Raw genomic sequence first — 17,124 nt, forward strand, 5'->3', positions numbered from 1 at the left:
TTTGCTCTGACACACTAAATCCTTGAAAAGAGAAATTCAGCTCTGCTGTCTTTCTCTGTAGAGATTTATGTCTCAGGACACAGAGCAAGGCCTGGATGCTTCATGCATTTTCTGGGCTGCATCCTCCCAGCAGTGCAGAGCTGCTGCACCTCTGCCCAGGGCACTCCAGAGTGATGCAGATGTGCACAGCTGTGCACAAATCTGTGACTTCCAGATGAGTCTGGGATTCTGGAAGGTGGAGGGTCCCCAAATCCATCTGCCACAAGAAAAGACACAAACCCAGAATGAATCTTGCTGAACTTTAGTGCTGAGCAGGAGGAGAAGGGCTGCTATTCCCTGATTTTCCAGTGCAGCTTCCCCTTGCCCCATGCCCTCTGTTCTGACAGGCAGGATGTGCAGTGCAGAGTGTTTGCCCCATAGCTGAGATGGCTTGAAATAATGAATTTTTAAAACAAATCTTTATCGTTTTTCATTGAAAGAATGAATTTTTAAAGCAAATCTTTAGGCTGGTGGACACACTTTTTAATGGGGATGCTTCCCTATGCCTCCTATTTGGCATAACAAATAAAAGTTGGCATAGGGCAGGCATTAAAAAAAAAAAAATAACAGGGAGAAAATAAAGTGTCTTTAAGATACAATTCTCCAGGCCTGCTAAAATTTGTGATAGCTGAAAAAGAGCTCAATTTTACAATTCCATTGCTGCATTAAAAATCTGCATATCCATCCTGTGAGCTATATCTATGCTGAAAAGGAAATAATGAGAGATTGTTGCTATCCCCAGTGATGCTTAGTCAAAACAGTATATTGAATTTTAATATCAACGATTTCATGAGACTTATTCCACAGGAAAGTAATCAGGCATATACACCATTGATGTTTTACTGAAATGTGTACTGGCAGCATGGAAAGTATGTTTTAATTTCCCCTTTCATTTTTATAAGGAAAGAAACAAGCTTCTTTTCTGCTCATCCAAATCTATGAATATTCAAGTTGCTTAACTGAAAATTCTTGGAAGGAACAGAGAGCAAAGAAAATTAAATTGTATAGGTCTTTTAACAGGAGGGCTTGGAAGAATGCAAAGTTATATTTTCCAACACCTTTACCAGCACCTAATTTAGAGAGAAGTGTTTGTCTGCAACAGTGTCAGTGCTTTTGTTCTTCTCAGAAGGGACAAACAGAGTCAGGAGCACAAACAGTGAAAGCTGCAATTTCCCTTGTTTCCTGCCATCAGCATACAGCATGAGCTCTGTCCCACGCTCTCCCATTATTATGCAGGTAGGAGTTGGAGAAATGCACAATTCAAAGAATATAAGCAAAGTGGGCCCAGAAACAACCCAGCTTGGGGGCTGCAGTCAGCTGCAGATTGCAGATCTCCAGTGAAACCTCTACACTGAGTGTTCTCTGCAGCCCTGCAACTTTCTCACAGCTGCTCAAACAAGGGCCTCCAGCAGAAAAGATGAAAAAAAAACCCCTGAAATTATACCTTTATATGGTTATTTTACAACAGGATCCCCTTGCAATTAAGACCCACTGGTACTGCTGATTTAGAACCTCATTAGTTAGGGTCTGAGGGAGCTCTGCTGTCCTTTGGATGTCTCTGACTCATCCTGAGGCTCCACTGCCATCTGAGAAATGAAGAAAACCATCTCTTTGCACATGTTTGGGGTTGCTTTCCAACAGTGGCTGCCCACACTCTCAGCTTTCTCACTGAGAGAATACCCCAAAAGGAAAATCCCTCTGATATTCATTCCCTCTCTCTCCCACCTGATGTTCAACCTGCCCCATGCTCAGCCCAAATCAGGGCACTGCTACTCTGAACTGGGCTGGAGATCCCTTCCTGTGTCTCCATCCAGATCCAGCTGCAGACACCCTAATCAGGAACTCCAGAATCATGAAAAGCACTTTTATCCTTATCCCACAAGAAAGAGTTTTTAAACACACCACAGTGGTCCCTGCTTGTCCTCCCCCAGCCTCCAACCAAGACCTATCCAAGCAATTTAGAGATCCTTGTCTCAGATTTTTCAATGGGTTGTAGGACAATCTGTGGGAGGAGAAGCAAAGGAAATTACTTTTAAAAAGAAACAAAGGAAAGATGTGGATTGTTTATGTCTCATGATAGACACATAAAACAGCTGTATCAGGTGTCAGTGTTGACTGCTGGTTGAAGTTCAACATTACAAGATAAATTCCCAGCTGACAAAACACAATTCCAGCCCCAAACAATTGTTTCACAATAATATTTGCTGGAAAGTCACTGCATAGCTTTGAGAACCCTGTAAAAATTCCTCCAGGGAAGAATTTCCCACATGCTGCAGCGAAGCCAGTGTTTCTACCAGCATTTATCACACACCTAGCAGCTTTATAACCTTTTAAAATGTGCAATAGCTGGGCTTGTGACAAACTTCCTGATCTTTTACAGAAGACATGCAATGTTTCCCATCCGTTATGCAAATCCAGATTGCAAAATAGCTTCTCCACAAATTGCCTGAATAAATCCAGTAAAGCAAGTTGGGAATCACTTAAAACCCACAGACCGGGTCAATAAGGACAGGGTTGGCCTAATCTGTGAGGTAATTAAAGACGTAAGTAGATCTGAATATTTATTTGTACAGTTAAGTTATGAATTCCTCAATGGGGAGGCGTGGGGTTGGACCTGGAGAAGGAAAATTGAGCAGAGATGCAAAACCTTTGGTGCATTTGATTGCCTCTCAGAGAATATTTCTATTAAATGATGACTGACAGGTCAGCAGATTGTCTTGTTGGTTTTGCCACCTGCATGTGGCAAACCTGGGGGGCTCCTGTGCTCAGGGCAGAGCCAACACTCGTGGGAGCAGAGCTGGAACAGCTGATGGAAATATTTCAATTCAGAAGCGAGGGAGGCAGGACATGCAACAACTTGCAGTACTGGAAAATGCAGCTCGGCATAAAAAGCAACAGAAATTGAAAAGCCTCATCTGAGCTGGAGCCAGCAGCTCATGGATCTTCCTTTCTGGCAACTCTTCTGCATACATCAGAGTGGGAAAATATTAATTATACCACAGCAACCCATGTCTTCCAAGAGACAAAGTCTGTGCTGTTCTCCCATGCCACCGTCAGGCATCACCCCTCTGTTGCCCTGATTTTTAAAAGTGTTACGTTTTCTTTTACAGTTCTTTTGAAAGTTTTAAAGTTCTCATAAAACTTCTTCAGCCTTCTGATCTGTTTATATATTTCTACTGGAGTTCTCATGCACTGCTCATGTAAATAATGATTGTTTTGCATTCTTCTTTCTGGGAGGAAAGTATTGATGGACTGTTGGTTTGACCACTGTGGTTGGAGAGGTGGTAATTCCATCCTCCAATCCACGGTCACCTCTGGAATTCTATAAATACCAGATGCTCGAATAAAATGTCTCTTTTTTGGCCTTTTAACTTACCAAGCATTTGTGTACTTTTTGTCCAATAGCAACATCCCTGTCCTGCAGGCATTGCTGTACCCAAAATCACATCCTGCTGTGGAACCAGCCTCACATGGAGCACAGCCCAGCAGCCCTTTGAGAAAGGAGACAGCTGCAGACTTCTGCTCAATCTTCTGGCTCCCACCAGCTCCTCTGCACCTGCAGTCTCTCACCCCAAGATGAAACAAGGGGCTTCCCTCTCCCAGGTTTGTACCAGACTCTGTGTGAGCCCCATGGCTTTGCAGGATGAATTGAGCACTTCAGACTCTGAAGATGTGCAAGCAAACCCTCCTGCAAATATTATTCAGAGTTCAGTGATCCATGTCCTCCTGAGGGCAATTATCAGCTTTCTGCTCCTGCCAGCATCACCCCTGACAATTTCTCCATAAAATTTTGTCCAAGCAGTTGTTCAAATGGAAAAAATCCAGGTAAACTAGAAATCTTAAAAACCACCATATAGGCTGCTGATGAACTTTATCATCTAACCTTCAGCCACTGGAAAAGAAGTAGGAGGGGAAAAGACAACTTCAAATGGTCTAAGTTAGAAGTGGAACTAGTTATCCATATCCTGACTGAAATACATTCATGGGACTTCTGGAAAAGATGTATTTTTAGAATGTAATATGCAAAAGCAAGTGTAAAGTGTTGGTGGCTTGAAATCATGTCTAAAGCATGAAAGGAGAAAGACTCAGAGACACATCCACTCAGCTGTCCAACAGTTTCAGGGGCTGCTGTCTACAGAATGAGCCCTGATGTATCCAGGCATAAATGAGATTCAAAAATTGACAGCTGTGAATAAGTCTTCTCTTAAAATAAAAATTCACAGAGTAACCTGCATTCAAAACTAAGCACCTCTCGCTGGCTCTCCCCTCCAAACACATCTAGTTTTATTTATGTTTAGTAGGAAGATTTGTGTCAATTTTGCATTTTACATAAACAACATCTGCCTGGTGATAAGATGCACTGGCACAAATGATCTCCAATGTTTACATCCACAAAATGTTCTATAAGAACTTAATATATTGGCCTTGTTTTTCATCAGTCTTGACCTGTTTTACAGGGGCATAAATCAGAACAAATTACATTTAGGTGGTAGTAAAAACAGAACAATTTCAGTGGACATTAACTTTTAAGGCTTTTGCAGCTGACAATGGGGAAGAATACACAGGAACAACTTTACCTCTTAGACACCTCATACAACACTGCTGCAGCTCTAAATTGGTGCACAAGCACAGAAAGAATAAATTAAATAACAGGGATATTTCAATTCCACACGAACTCACTGTTTCAAATGCAGCTTCGATATCTCTGTGTAAAAACAGACCTCGATCAAGGCATTCCGCAGATGAAGACACAAATTTGCAGTTTTTACTGACTTTGTGAGATTTTTTTGTTCTCATCTTGGTTCCACATTTTGATGGTTTTAAAATGTTGCCTCATTATCAAGGTTGGGCATCCCCTATCTTACAAATATAGCATTTGTTGCAGTAAAAATTTTAATTTGCAAAAAAAAAAAAAAAGGATTAATTAAAAAGAAAAAGAGAAAAACATATTAACGGAGTTGATGAAAACGATAAAGGAAATTATTATTAGCTGCTACTGGGGAAAAAAACCCACCGCAATGCTATTCTGATACTTGTTTCTAGGAATCAAAAATCCTTTCAGTGAATTGTATCAACCAAGTGTCAATGGATGGATCTCTCTGCCTCAGCATTCCCAATCTTGACAATTTGCTGATGCCTTTTCAGCCAGCCTTTGATTACATTCCCAACACTATGTTTGAGGTATATTATACAATGGTTCTTGAAATACCCTTAGCTGAAATCCCCATAAAATGACAGTGGGGCCTTAGAGGATTCAATGGCATCTGCAATATCCTAAAATATGCATGGCCCAAACCCATTCTTTACATGGTATTGAGGCTTGAAACAGATAGCACATTTTTCAAATATAAAAATTAATTATTCAAATAATTAAGTGGTTTGTCCGAGGTCACACCTAAAATTGTTTGCTTGAGAGCTATTTCTGCACCTTAGGAAAATCCAAGGGAAGAAATCAGTCAGTGTTTCTGTACCCAAAGATGTGATGCAGTGACTACTCACTAAAAATCACTATGTTTTCCTCTATTTCCCATTTCTTTACAAAGGCACGTGGCAGTGCAGGGCAGGGATTTGTGCTGTGCCCTGCACACTCAGCTGCAAGGGCAAAGGATGAACACAGTCACTGCAGGCTGGAGAGCAGAGGGCAAAATGGGCAGAAACAGGCGACAAAATTTTGTTTAGAGCTTTGCAAGAGGCTTGGGAACAAGGTTTAAAAGTGTTGAGGGAGAGGGTGTTGTAGCATGGGCTGAAGGTAAAGACCAATCTGATAAAGACCTTTAAAAAAATCAGGGTGCAGGATTAGAGACTGAGAGAAGCACAAAGAAATTTGTGATACTAAAATCACCTAAAGCATGGAGGAGGAGTAATGTTGAAACACACAACAATATTTTGCACTTTATTTATTAAAAATCTGCTCTCAAAAAGAACTATCTGCCTTCACAGCAACTGCTCTTCTCCAGAGAACAAATGTGGTCTATTAGTTTTCCTTTATATATCCTGCATTGTTGCAATATTGAGGAATGCTTGAATCTAATTCTTCTGACACAGTTATGAAAAATGTGATTTTTAAACCTTAAAATATTTACACAGCTAGTGAGACTTACACAATTAGAGCCTGAATCAAAATGTCATTTATATGTGGTATACAATGAAACATTTGTTAAATTCAATCAGTTAAAATAAAAGCAGCAATAAAACATCACCAGACAAGAGGAACCCGTTTTTGCCTGCATCCAGCCGTTTGTTTATTTATGTATTCATCTGCTTAATAAATTTTCACCAGCCTTGCAAATATGCACATTTTAATGACAATTTTGGAGAGGTAAGGGATAGGATTGGGGTGGGGAGGACACAAGTTTTCTTCTCAGCCAGGAGTTGTAGACTTGTTTATGGTAACATTTGGCTGCTGAAATACCTTTTTTTACTTGCACACCCACCTTGAAGCCCACTGCAAAGAGCATTCTACCACCCGAAACTGTCTCAGTGGAAGCCAGTGACATCCAGGTCAGCAACATATTCACTCTGAAAGGGATCCTGTGAAGTCTGGGTACATGTTCAGGGTGTAAAACCTCCCTTCCTGACAGCCAGGAACACGTCAGGGTCACACCTGCACTTCCTCAATGCCCTTCATGAGTGAATTCTGTCCCATGAGTGAAGTTCATGAGAATTTGGGATCAATATTAGGAATACTATTATTTATTCCTAGTAATAGTTTGCTAAAATAATTAATTTTACTTTTCTTACTTTTATTGCTTGTAGGAGCTCCTGTTAGGCATGATCATGCAAACAGCCTTGAGTGCCAGTGTGCATCTCATCTTGTCCAACAATTTCTTTTCATTAGTGGGATAAAGGCACTGTGCTGCATTCAGAGCTCCACTTTGTGCTCTTGGAGTATTTAGCTTAACCCTTTTAACATGATTAAAACAAACTAAGATCAACACAGCCAGCATTCTTCAGAATGACATAGACAAGGCTAATTGCTATTGAAGCTTCATAAAGAAAACAAAAACCCAGAACTTTTCCCCTTTTTACTTTAAGTAGAGTGGAAAAAATCTAATTGATTGTGATCAGTAAAGCCAATACTTTGAGATGTTGTCAGGGTTACTGGATTTATTGTCCCTTTTCAGCAGTCTTGGCCATTACTTAACTATTGGATTAATTGTATGCAGAACAAATCATCTGCCATTTCATTTTATGACTCATTAAGCAAGTATAGCAGATAACCATTTCTGCTTTTTGGTGTAAGAAGATTTCAAAACTTATGCACTGCTAATGATGCTAGAATTAGGAAAAGCAAATGCCTTGCTGTGTGCAAAGGTCAGAGTAAGCACTCATGGAATACTTATCTGCCCCAAAAGTAAAATAAATCAATTTTCCTGAGCCTTGTGAGAGATATAAAGCTGAGACAGGAGGCTGAAGGTTGAAGGAATCACTATTCACTTGCAGGTGGCTCTCAGTGGCATTGTAATACAGAGCACTGCTACCCCCAGAACCCTGAATATCTGCAGGAGACTGTTCCTTGAAAGCAGGGATCTGCCTTGGACAGAGCTGGAGCCAGCCAGGAACACGCTGGGATTCTGGGCAGACTGATGTCAAATGAGAGAGGCTTTACAGAGGGTCACCCTTTGGAAGGACAAAAAAGGAGGAGAAGGGGCTGATCTTGCCAGGATGGGCAGAGTACAAGTCTAGGCTGTGATGAATTTTCTAAAGGTGTCTCCAGCTCTTCACTCCTGGTGTGTGCTCTCCCCCAAAGCCCATCACCATCTGTAAAACCTCCTGGGGTACAGCACCTCCCTCTGCTCTCTAACAGGGGACAGCTTTGCAATCTGCTCCTGAAGCACCACACGGGATGCTGAGCACACACTGCAGTGCCTCCTGCAGATTTGGAGGGAAACGGGGAAAAAAGCAGAGCATGGAGTGAAAAAAAGTGGAAAATTATTGTTTGTGTACTAATAAAACCCTTGTTTGTTTGCAAGTAGAGTGTGCACTTTGGGGTGCAGAGCACAAGATCAATTAAATTAAACTGCAGATGTGTCTTCTTTCTCTTCTGGATTTCTCTCATTTTTCCCTCTGGAGATTAAGTGCTTATATTGTTCTTTTTCAGAGAACTAATAATAAGAACAGCAGTAATCTCTCACTAGTGCCACTAAAAGTATGTTTTATTTTAATACTCATCCCATATATTTGTTGCAATCTGACCTTTAAAGCTGTGAATAATGTCAATCAAAGCATATTCATTTATCTTCAACATTTTAATTACTGTTCTCAATATTGATCCCATTTTACCCATTTTCTACACTTATTGTATTACAAATATAACATTTACTTCCCCTCTCATTCTTAAAATACTAAAAATATTTGAAGTTAAATCCTGGTGATACCAACTGTAAGAAATAAAATGTTTTAGGAGATGGAAAGACGCAAGTAAGGTGTGCAGAAAGTCAGCACAAATCCCTCTAAGTCTTGCTTAGTTAGGAAAAATGTGTTCATGTGGGGGGATATCCCCCAGGCTGAAATCTGAAAAAGGGCAGAGGGCACCTAAAGCATTCATAAGAAAAATCAAAGTGCCCCAGTGGAACCTGCAGTAGATGGCCTGTGGCAAGAAAACTCACATGACAAAGGTGTTACAAATTCCCAGGAGAATGGAAGTTTGGAATTGGAAGGAGAAATGCAGAAACTGGCCCTCAGCTCCTGGGGGACTGGGTTGCTGCCCTGGTCCAAAGGCTGGATGCCAACAGAGAGACCCACAGAGTAGAGCATCAGAGCAGAAGGGGAGTTAAAAGCACTGTGATCCTCTTCTTTTAAACAAATCCCATTTCTTATCTTCTCCCTGCCTGGAGCTGTCCTTTCAGATGGAAAATCCTGGTGATCTAACAGCAGGGAGGCATCGGGGCTCCTGTGGCATCAAGGGAACCCCAGGACTGAGCAGTTGAAGTCTTTGAAATGACTTCCTGTCAGTGTTAGAGCAGCTTCTTGCAGCCTGCATCATGTTTGGGAGTCCTTTGGCCTAATCCTCTCCCTGATGAATGGGTTTTCATAGATCAGGACAAACTCCTCATTTTTCTTTTCCTTTTAATAGAACTCCAGTGTGCAGCTCCTCTGGAGCTGGCACCTTGTCGGGCTGTTTTGTTATTACCCAAGTTGCTGCAATGTTCTCCTTTGAGTAAATGCTAAATTTTTCCCCCTCTCCAATTTACTTTCCCCCATCATTCTGTGTGAGTGCGTTAGATAGGAAAGATGTCTCAGACGTTTAGCAAGAGAAAGGGTTGCTTTGCTGTGCTTAGGAATAGAAACATTTCCTTGTCCTGCCAGCTTTCCTCACTTAAAACTAAAAGAAAACAAATAAGTGTGTACTGTCTGAAGGTCTCAGAGCAAGCTGCCCCCACAGCACAGCAATCCAAACCTTTACAGCTTCATCAGCTACTGCTTGCAAAATCGCCTATACTGAAAATAATTCCTAAAATTGCTATTATTATTATTACTTTAATATTGTATGTTTACCCTCAGAAAGGAGGGAATACCACAGACTCATTCATCACATCAGAGCTTCTCACATCAGAGCTTCTCATCACTTTGTTTGATACTGTCCAAAGAGTTCCATGGAGAGCACTTTTATTTCCTCGGATACCTTTTTTTCTTTACCCTTTTCTATTTCACCTCATTTAACATACAAAGTACATGCTAGGAGAGCAAAAAGAAGAATTGCCATACATTACCATCTCAATGCAATGAGAACCCATTTTATGCTGCCTTAACTTTGGATTTCTAGTGCTTTGAATGCAACTGGGGTAAGCATTTTGCTTAACAATGGGGTGCTATTATTAAGAAAATAACAGTTAATGGCCATATCTTCCTGCTCTAAGAACTCTCAGCACCATTGAAACACGAGGCAAATTCACTATTTTGCTGTTCTAAATGAAAGCACCACTTCACTATTTTGCTGTTCTAAATGAAAGCACCACTATAGGTGAGATGTTTAGATTGTGCTGCCAAGCACTTTCCTTCGAGCAAAATTTAAGCTTCTCTACTAATTGAAATGATAATAAAAATATTTAAAATACTATTTTTCCATTGTTTGCAGACAATTATAGCTAATCATCTTATGCACTTGCTAAACCTTCCGTTTAACTCCCTTAGTGTCGCAGGTCATTTTAATTGACCTCATGAGCATCTCAGGTGCCCGGTGACACATCTGCTCCTGGAATTACAGCATCCCAGGGGCTGACCAGAGGCTGGAATCCAGGCAGAGCAGCTGCAGGTGGACAGGAGTGGCTGTGACAGGCGCTGGGGAGCGGGGAGGGTGGCAGGAGCCCTGTGCAGGTGAGTGAGCCTGAGGTGCCAATCACTGCTGCTGTAACAAGCGGCAGGGGAGCAGCCCTGCCACAGCCCCAGCTCTGGATTTCCATCATAATGATCCTGTGACAACTGCAGAACCTCCCAGGTGGCCAGAGTTGTTATAAAACACACAAGCATTCATAAAGTCATGAGAGCTTGTGCCTTGCTGGCTGAATTCATCGAGCCTGGCCAGGGAAAGACACACTGAGTTAGCACTCAGCAGAGCGGGGCAAAGGATTCCCAGCGCTCACCCTAAAAAGGTTTGGCATTAAACAGGCCAAATGAGGCTTCCCAGCAGGGGATGAACACGGATTGTCTATCAATCTGTCATGGCAAAAACGAGCTCCAAGCAGAGGCATTATTGCTCCTCTGGACAAGGATGCGCTGAGCTGCCTGGGAAGTGGGCTGCGAGAAATGTGTTAAATAAAATAACACGGGAGCAGCAAGAGCAGGGAGAGATGGAAATGAGAGCGGAGATGTTATTAAGGCAGACAACTGAGATAGCCTTGGAGCTACCAGCATATGTGTCAAATAGCTGGTTGGTCAAAGAGTTTTAGTCACTGTTCTCACAGTTCCTCATCAGCAGACCCTGATGACAGCCAGTGAATTAATTCCTTTCAGCATCTCCATGAGTCACTTTTAGAAATGCAACTTTTGTACCTTTCCCTGTCTCCACTTTACCAGCAAAGTTTAAAACACTCCACAGAAGTTTTCAAGGGGTTAAAATATATGGCCCCTCTATTCTATTTCTAATCATGTGGGGTAAAGTTTCACATTCCTGACATATTAAGTGAAAAGAATTCTTTTGTTTTTTGAACTACTTCCAATGCCATCTGGAGCATTTTAACACTAGATGACTCGCTAGCAACCAGCATAAAATCCAAAGTGCTTATAAGAAAGATACATGGCTACAAGTTACCCCATTAGTATTCAATGGTTTATTTTATAACTTTTGAAGATACCAAGCTCCAATCTGCACGCAACTCCAATTAATGTTAATGGGAATTATGTGAACATCCAGAGCACTTATATGGCCTTTAAACTCTTGGTACAACAACTCTCATTGTCTACTAGTCTAAATTTGCATAAGCAATTAATGTCTCATTAATGTCTCATTAGGAACTCATATGGTGTGAGGGAGGAAAGAGCATAAGTGCCTCTATGGAAACTGCATTAGGTCACACATGAAAATGACTTTACTGGTTTCATCTTGTTTTGTATTTGTACATGCAAATATCGACAAAATTACAGAGAGGCACGGTTTGTCAGAGATCAGCAGTTGCTGTGGGGTAAGGCAGACCTGCAGATGCAGAAGATGTTTCCAGCTGGACACATGATATTTAGGCAGGAACCATTAAAAGGCCACTGAGCTCCTCTGAGAGCAGAGCAAGCCCTAAACATGTGCTTTAGTGCAGGGATTTGGTAATTCCAATACCAAATTCAAACAATGGAGGAGTCCCACTGAAATCAAAACCTTTACTTTGCTGGCCCTGTAGCCTTCACCCCTTCATCCTTAGAGAAATCCAAACCATTTTGGCTTGAGGTCATTCTGTTACATTCAGAAAATGTAAAAACTGAACCCAGGATTTGAGGCACGGCCTCACCAGTGCCCAGTACAGGGTGGGTGGTCACTGCCCTTGTCCTGCTGGCCACACTGTGGATAACACAAACATTATGAAAAGCCCAAATCCTCTGCAATATCCCATGATGTTGAGAAGCTTTGGTGCAGCTGCCACTGGGAGGGTTCTGAAGACCAGCATCTTAAGGACTCATTCAAGAGGGTCTCCTCAAAAACCAGTCAGGAGCTGGATGGAGACTCCACACTAAGCACACACTGAAAAAGTTGATGTTGCCTGAGAGAAACCATTTCTTTCCTGAGGAAATCTAATGGTATTCATACTCTGAAGTCAAGGAACATCCTGACTATTAAATGAAAATATAACTAAATGTTCATGGTGTGTTCATAAACCCTGAGAGAGCACATCCAGCACTCATTAGCTGTTACTGGTACCTTCAGCATCTTTCTGGGCTGCTCCAGCCAGTACAGCTGTAAAGAGCAGCACGTTTGTTCTGGAGCATCCCAAAGGGACTCAGGAGTTCTAAACAGGCTGTGCTTTCACATCTGTAGTGCTGTTTGTTACCACAATACCCCAGCTGAAGTGGGAGGAATTTTACTGATGTGTCTTTAGTTCAGCAGGGTTAGACAGTTCCCAGTTCCCATCCCATTCCCATCCCCATTCCCAGTATCCCATTCCCAATTCCTATTCCCTGTTCCCATTTCCAGTTCCCATTCCCATTTCCATTCCCGTTACCCTCATCTGAGCACCGGCTCCTGTCAGCCACAGAGCCTTGGGCCAAAGCTCACAGCTGGCACGTGAAGGAGTTGCACCAAGTGCTCCGATTTTCAGTGAAAAGGGAGATGGAAGAATTTAAACAAGGGCAGTGCAGTCTGAAATGGAGAGACACAAGCACTTAATCAGGAGAGCAAGCACAGTGCTCAAAGGTACCTGGGGTAATTTATGGAGAGAGTATTTTTTCTGGATGAGCTGTTTGTTATGCAAGTACATGGAGTTAATCCAGTGCTGATTTGTAAGGATATGGACCATAGCACCTGAAGAATACTCTTGGCAAATACTTCAGATCCAGCTACTCTGAACTGTACCTCTGACACCACTCAGAGCTGCTAGAACTGATGTTATCTGGACTGAAGGAACACGTGAATTCAAAAAGACTTTAACCTGGGAAATTATGAAATTCTGGGAAACTGAACTGGTTTACAATTATTGGATCTTGTTCCATCTGCTTTCAACCAGTTTAAGCCAGCTGGATCTGGTTTAACCTGGCTGGATCCAAACAGAAGGAACACAGTGGAAAAAATAATACTTCTAAGCTGTATTTTCAAAAACATTTGAATCTTCAAGTTTGACCCATTTTATACCTGCTGAAAACAGGGGTAGCTCCTCACATGGCTGGAAGTCAAAGCTAGTGTAACCTTTTTCTCTTCAGATACCAACTCAGAGTCCACCAGAAGTGAATTAAAAATACTGAAATAGAACAAAAGTCACTCTTTAATTAGGTTGAGAACCCAATTCTTCTCTCTGAGAAAGGTACCTCTGTTTTCAACAGTAGCTTGATCAACTAGAATTTCAAGACCAGCATCTAGAGAAAATTGAAAACCAGTGTGAGCTGGGCAACCACTAAAACTGACACAGTTGTACTGGCACAAGGGACTGACCTTTGGAAGGCAAAATGGGCCAAGCTCATCCTCACCAAGAGCCATCAGCATTCAGAGAGTTTATAAGAGTTTGGCTCAGCACGTGTAGGGTGATGCCCTGAATATAAGGAACGGACCTGGCAATAGCTGGGCTCAAGGCAAAACAAGGAAGACAATTTTATTACTGAATTTTTAAAGGCAATGTGTGAGTAGTTGAGAACTGTGGTTATTTGCAAGGTTCTCTCCACCTCTTAAACATTACAGATGTTCTATGGTTTTGCAGAGCACATCTGTATTTCTCACTGAATCTCAGTAAACCCTACACTAACCCAGCTGTTCTGAAATGGAATTTACTTTATGCACATCAGGAAAAGCTTTCCCAAGCACATTGTCCTATATGTTTGCACATGCTTGAAAAATAATCAGTGTTGTTGAGATAACCAAAATATTTTTGAACCTTTTTTTTTTTTCTCAAAAGACCAAAGTAACCAAAGGTTCATGGTCAGAAATACTCTGCAGTGTGTGTGAGCCCTCCATAAACATGTGAAGCACTGCTTTTCTAGTAAATTGGGGCAGATTTAATATATTTTCACTCCATGTCTGGGATCAGAGTATCAGCATACTTAGCCTTAACTGCCTTTAAATACACTGCCAGGGAAAGGAAAACAGCACCAGCACAGAAATCATGGAATCAGAGTCACCTCCTATAACTCAAAGGCCTGGCTTCAGTGGGGCTCAGCTTCTCTGGCTGTGAGTAATGTGAGTGTTCCCACCAGCCTGCTGCCTGCCAAGCTCATGGTTTGCATAGTTCAGTGGAAACAACAGACGAGACATTAACAGTGTTTATCTCCACATTTCTGTTCTGCCCTTTTGTAAGAATTGAGGCACTAATCAATATTTCCAGAAGTAAACATGGTGTTAAAAAATACTTTTGATTAAACAGTTGTACTGCTAGTGGTTTTTTAAAACAGAGATTTAAACGTTACAGACAATCTGTTACGTTTTAGTGTGAGTGTGCTTTATTAGGCTATAGACGTCACTTTGGACTTCAGAAGTATAACTTTCCACCACCTTTTAACTAAAAGTCTTTCTGCAAGAATATAATTTATCTTTAGTTGAGGCAACAGCCTATGTGAATAGAGCCTCCATCTCAATAGATCAGCCCAAAGTACCAGATGTTTTCTGTGAGGAATAAAAGACTTTTGGGTTGGGGATGTTTTTCCTGTTCTTAGTTGCAGTCCCCAGGCCAACACACAGAGCCATGTTGGCATTGAACAAAACAGTCAATTGGATGGTTAATAATGATGATTTCTTTGGGCTTTGATTTACTCAAGTGAACGATCAGAAAAACATTTGCAAAATGGGGGTGAGTAATTATGTTCTCCAGTATGGTTTTAATAAGAAAACTGAAGGAAGATAAATAAGCACAATATTGAGATACTGATGAACAGGAGTGAGCAAAGATGTTAAACATGAGAAAAATTAGTTTGCCCACATGCTATGCAGGCAGAGCACCAAAGCCTTCCTTGGCACTGTGCGCCTGGCTGTGAGTCCCGGGCTCTCAGCAGGGCTCAGTCACCACAACTGCACCGAGGCATTGTGACCACGGGCAGCTGGGCCAGGCCAGTGATGTTTCCCCCCTTGTCAGCCCCCTAAATTATCAGGCTAGCCCAGAGATCCGAGGCTTTGAGGGGAGGAATATCAGGAGATGGCAAAGATTTCCAAAAGAGGCTCTTACCCCAATGTATGTTGGTGCAGCTCTCTTTATTCTGTGATGTCCATGTGGAGAGCGGGGCAAAGAGGACGAACAGGAAATGTCAGGGGGTTATCCAGGCTCTGGACAGGGAGGGCTCCTTGGCTCTCTCTAACCCTGTCAGGGCAGAAAGGAGGGTCCAGGGTTATCTGATCAGAGTCACAGGGTCCTGGGGAAGGGGACACAGAATGCCCATGAGCACAATGTAACAGAGCAGCTCTGTGCTGGACAAACCCCAGCAAGTTTAGCCCTGGTTTTGCTCACCCTGCAGCATCAGCTGGGCTGTGACACCACCATTGAGACTCATACCTGAGATCTGCCTGCCAGCCCTCCCAGGCAGCACTGGGGGCTGCGTGGGGCATTGGCTCCACAGAGTTCTCCTTACAGGAGCTGGAAAACTGGCAGCACATCTGCTGCTGAGGCTCAGCACTGCCACTGCCAGCACCAGTTGAAAGCAGCAATATTTTAACTCAACATGAGAGGCTGAACAAAAGTGCCTGGCAGGGGACACACTGCTCCCTTTGCCACTTGTGCAGCTGAAGAATTGTCACCCAGCGGTCAGGTGGGACAAGTCAGGGCCCTCAGTCTGCTCCTTGCATCCTTAACTGTTCTCAGACTGAAACCTCAGTGAAACTGTCTCACTTGTACCTAGTTGGACACTCAACCACAAAGCAAACACGTGCACTGCTCGTGCTGACAGACTTGGCTCTCAGGGTTCAACAGTTCACCTTAAAATAGGAAAACCTTCTTTTGCCAAAAATTTAGACTGTCTGCATAAGCAAACTTACTGGCAGGAGTTTTCTCCCACATTCTTTCTCTCCTTTCTGCTTAAAAAAAATTTATCTTATTAGCAGTAGACTATGTGAAAAATTCAGATTCAGATCCTTGAGCATAAAACAACATAAGTTAGCAACAAAAGAAAGGGAGGATGCTGCTGTGTCCCGAGATATGCTAAGGCTCACTAGAAATGGTACAAATTTCTAACATCCTGTTTGTTTTTCTGGTATCATGGCAAAGTGTGTGTGCAATACAATTGTCAGTGTTTCACTCCTCAATGCCTTGTTAGCAGCAATTGCAGTTCTCGGGAGGACTGAACAGTGCAGTCTCTCGCAGTGACTCCATATAGAGTGAATCTTTGGGGAATTTCAGACTTCACAGTACAAGCTATCAATACAAAACATCATAACTGCCTCTGGTTGAACAGAGGCACTCACTGTAGAGGCAGGGCTGTTAACTCTTTAAAATCCCTTTTTCTGATGTTCTCATTTCAAACCTCATTTATCTCCCAGCATCTGAGATTGAGCAAGTCTTGTCTGTCAGACTGTAATTACTTTCCTTCCGCCCCTCTCCCCAGTAGATATAAATAAAGGCTTTTACATCTTACCTCCCAAGCTACTACGAAATGCCTTTGTTTTTGAACACAGTAGAACAAAAACAATGTTGTATTATTCAGCAGCCATGGGAAATAGTTCTTTATTTGAATGCAATTAAACTTAAATGGTTAGTTCTGCTTTTTATCAAAAGCCTCTATGAAAAATGTATAAACACAGCAATCTTTGCCTGCTCATTCATTCACTTTGAATAAACTATGCAGAATGAAATTGAGCTTTATTTCATTCTTCCTCTTAATAAGGTGGATAACTAGCTAGTAAGTTCTCAGGACATGTTACATGCTGTATTGATCTTGTTTCTTTAATCTACTTCCAGAAAAAATAGGGGCAGCATTCTTGATGCTTCAGCTGACAGTATTTCCCCCTGACTGAAAGTGCAGCTCTGTGCATCAGCT

At 42.0% G+C, this 17,124-nt stretch overlaps 1 long non-coding RNA gene across 1 annotated transcript in view; it reads right to left on the bottom strand.

The window, feature by feature from the left end:
• LOC140685082 (uncharacterized) overlaps window positions 1–15,514 on the bottom strand; it is an 88,568-nt gene extending 73,054 nt beyond the window's left edge. Inside the window, exon 1 of the long non-coding RNA XR_012058277.1 lies at window positions 15,324–15,514. This is a non-coding gene — a long non-coding RNA (uncharacterized lncRNA). The remainder of the gene's footprint in view (window positions 1–15,323) is intronic.
• Between the last annotated feature and the right edge of the window lie 1,610 nt (window positions 15,515–17,124).

The sequence above is a fragment of the Taeniopygia guttata genome, chromosome 14 (assembly GCF_048771995.1).
Source record: "Taeniopygia guttata chromosome 14, bTaeGut7.mat, whole genome shotgun sequence".
Lineage (NCBI taxonomy): Eukaryota > Metazoa > Chordata > Aves > Passeriformes > Estrildidae > Taeniopygia > Taeniopygia guttata.